Below are 4,134 nucleotides of genomic sequence, written 5' to 3'. Positions count from 1 at the left end.
GAATGAACGTTAAATACAATTTTACAAGAGCGAGCTTAGCAACTTTTTGTCTCGCTTCTATGTCTCACGTTTCAGTGATTCGCGCTCAGCATGCGACATCTAGCTACGAAACTCTGAAACCTAAACATAAGGGGAATAACACATTATTAATAGCCGCGTTTTAATATCACCATGATCTGATCCGGATCAGATCATGATAATAAAACAGCTTTGAATCATCATATTTTTATTATTTCAAGTTTGGTAAATTATTTCAAATAGTGAAATTCCTTCCTTCAAAGTGACATTTCAAAATAAAACAAACAAAAACCACAAATGAAGGCTGCGGTAGTTGATGTAAGTAATTATTTTTATTTTTGTTTCTTTTTATGATAAAAACATTTGTATTTGCAGTTTTTATTGGAAAGAGATGATAGCAGCACATCAAGCATTTCGAATTTGTCCAGATTCGATACAAGCTCAGACTCATCATCTGAAAATATTCCATCGAATCACCAAAAAATAGAAAATTTTGTGGATATAATTCGTAATTATTGCGATGCGAATTTTAAAATCCACTTTCGACTTGAAAAAACAACAGTGAACGTTTTGATAGGTATACAATTAGTTTTTGTTATTACATGCTAGATCGGTATAGCTTATTACTACGCTGCGATTCCACGCCAAAAAGAGGGCTGCCGAGAATTTCAGCCGAAAAAGAAATATATATATTTCTATGGTATATTGCAAATACCAGCACTTTCCGCGAAATATCTAATTTATTTGGCATATCACGTTTAACCGCGTGGAATTTTGTTAAAAAAGTTACAGTATGGCTCATATCCATCGGACATGAATATATTAAATGGCCAAGCAGAGAAGAAGTTGGGCAAAATATGGCAGCAATGGAAGCCAAAACTAAAATACCAGGCATTTTGGGCTGTATCGATGGATCGCACATAAAAATCAAGGCTCCCGTTTTAAATAAAGAGAACTATTTCAACAGAAAGCATAGTTATAGCATCTTGCTTCAAGGTGTTGTTAATGCTAAAAAAAAGTTTATTAACGTTTTTTGTGGTGAACCGGGGAGCTTGCACGACAGTCGCCTTTTACGAAGATCGAAACTATATAGGGACGCGTGCGAAAGGACCGAAGAGATTTTTCCTATCAATTCATTTCTTCTCGGAGACTCTGCCTATCCATGTCTTGACTGCCTTGTTCCGCCCTTTAAAGACAATGGAAATATGTCGAATATGGACGAATCATAGTTGAACATTCTTTCGGTCTACTTAAAACTCGTTTTCGAAGAATTCTTCATTTTACGGAACAAACAAATATAAATTCTGCTGTGAACTTAGTTCTCTGCGCTTGCATCCTCCATAACATGTGTGTGGACAACAACGACGAATTAGAGGAAGGATATCAGATTGACTCTTTTCCAGATCTTGATGTTCATTCTGGAACTTCAAATAGTTCTAGGCGACAACTGTTAATGGAAGATTTAATCAATAGAAATATAATTTAAAATATAAAAATGAACTTGCGCTCTCAAAAAACCATTTCATTTATCACAACAAATGTATATAAAGGAACATAGTTACATAAAAACTAAAAATCACAAAAAATTCACTTCTAGGAACATATTTACATACATAAAAACTAAAAATCACAAAAAATTCACTTCTAGGAACATATTTACATATAAACTAAAAATCACAAAAAATTCACTTGTAGGAACATATTGACATTAAAAATATAAAAATATAAAATAATGATTTAAATTTATAGTTGTTAAAAGAACTACTTAATGAACCACAGCTTTATGTAAATTCAAATAAAACTTATGGTTTATTAATTCCCTTAGCAATTTTTCTTTCCTTACTAATCTTGCTTCTTTTCCTTTTTCCGCTTCGTCCATTTTTTTTAATTTGCTGGCAGTACATTCCTTTAAAAGTTGATACTTTCCGGCAGCCCTTTCTTCTCTCATCTGCCAGTATTTTTGCCTTGGGCTCATTCTCTTCAACGTTGCCGCAGGAGATACTGTCGGGCATTCCAACGCGTTCCCCATTGCACCGGCAGATGTTGTTGGTGTGGGTGAACTAATAGACAATACATATATATGTTTGTACAGGCAAAGATGATACCTTCTTTTGTTGAAAAGCTCCCCATTGGCAGGCATTGAATTTGTCTGCCAGATAAATTCAGGGAATGACTATTGTTTATAATGGGCTGCGAGCCGAAGATTTCCATCATCTCCGCTTCGAATGGAGCTCGGATGAGAGATGCCCCTGTTTCTTTATTATTGTCCTTTAAGACCTCAATAGATTTTTTAGTTTAATTTTCAACATTTCTACAGTTGTTGGCTGTGTCTGTGGAAAACAAATAAAAATATGAACAAAATCATTAAACTTATTGAAATTACCAAAACTCCCAGTGCAATTTGGTCTTCCAAAACGTTCTGCATGGCAAATTTTTTGAGTTTGGCACTTTCAAACTCAAATTGCCTCTTGCTGTACGTATCCAGAAACGCTTTGGTTTCTTCTGCTGTCCATGTTCTTCTTGTTCTAAAATAAAAATCAAATTTGATGAATGTTAGACGAAAATTATTTCATTTAATAATAAAAACTTACAATTTATTAGAATTGGCTTCCATTTTTGCATTAGAATACACGAATTTAATTACTTTTTTTGACGTTTAAGGCAGAGTTGCCTTATGAACATTTCGTTCAATGGTTACTTTTTTGTTCTTTTTTTAGAGAAAAATAAAACATATGCTTTTTGTACAATATACTTTTTTTAGCATTTATTTATTTTAATTTCACCAATTTATGCTTGGTTTTGTTAAAATTTGTCATTATTTTAAGGATTATAATAAAATTTAATAAATATGTCGTTTCTCGCTATCGATTTAAGAAATATTTCATTTCGGGTATATAAAAATGATACAATGGCAGCACAGTTTTTATTTTAATTTGTTGGCAGTAGTACCAACATTTGCAATGTGAAATTTACCCCTTGTGTGAAATAGAGAACTAATTTTTGGATCACAAAATGAGATCCAAACATAAAGCAGGATCTCGTTTTGTTGTTGTAGTGCATGTAAATCCATGATCCTGATCAGATCATGGTGATAATAAAACACGGCTAATAATAGTTGCATTAATTGTATACTACCAGTCTTATTTAATAAAATTCGCTAAACAGATGAATACTTATACAGTGAATAAGGATTTATGTAGGCTCTATGTAACGTTGCGAAAATTCCTATTTATAAAAAATTCTGCTATAAATTTTAGTTATACAATGCTTGTATTAAAAAAGGACCAAAATGTCTATAAAATCAGCTTGTTGTCATAACAACTAAAATATAACAAAAGAATTCCAATTATTTTCATGATATTCTCTTTCGAAAATCTATATTTTTTTTTAATTCTTCGTTTCTTCGGCTCACGAAGTCACGAGCTATACTGGAGAGGCATTAATGTTGTTATTTTTATTTCAAAAAGAGAGGAGAGAAATCAAAATGACATTTACGAAATAATAATAACAATAATTTCCTTATGTAGGCTCTATTCAACCTCAAAACGCATTTAGCTTATTATGGGACTATGCAAGTATAAGTTTTATAAATAGCATTTTTGCGTTTAGAGGCATTATAGAGACTACATAACTTTATGTAGGCTATATATAGCATTTTTAAATAAGACTGTACATGTTTTTAAGCTGTTTCAAAATGTATAATTATATAGATAATGTTAACTTGTAAGAATAAATAATTTGCCTTTCTTATTCTTTTATAATAGTTTAAATTTATACGTTAAAAGAAGGATAAAGTAACATAAAGTAACATTCGGAGACAGTTATAGCTGCCATACGTCAAATATTGATTCAAAATATTAGGCAAATTACATTTCCGTCGAATGAAAACTTGCACGTGAGCTACGAACTGCGAACTGTGGATGTTCCCATATTTTGACTTTTCTTTCACAATTTTATTAATGGATTCCGAAAGGATAAAATTGATGTTTGAAGAGGAAAATTCGGATTCGAATTACGACGATGAAGATGACAGTGAAGTGGAGGACCTGATTGAACGACAGGAGCCAGAAATTCCCTCTGAGAAAGATGATGGTTGTGAAAGCGATGGAGAAGTTG

At 32.1% G+C, this 4,134-nt stretch overlaps 1 pseudogene; it reads left to right on the top strand.

The window, feature by feature from the left end:
• The first annotated feature begins 315 nt into the window (after window positions 1-315).
• LOC129941804 (uncharacterized) lies at window positions 316-1,518 on the top strand (annotated as a pseudogene).
• Window positions 1,519-4,134: the final 2,616 nt, after the last annotated feature.

This window comes from Eupeodes corollae, chromosome 1 (assembly GCF_945859685.1).
Source record: "Eupeodes corollae chromosome 1, idEupCoro1.1, whole genome shotgun sequence".
In the NCBI taxonomy this organism is placed as follows: Eukaryota; Metazoa; Arthropoda; class Insecta; order Diptera; family Syrphidae; genus Eupeodes; species Eupeodes corollae.
This window is presented reverse-complemented; position numbering and strand designations above follow the sequence as displayed.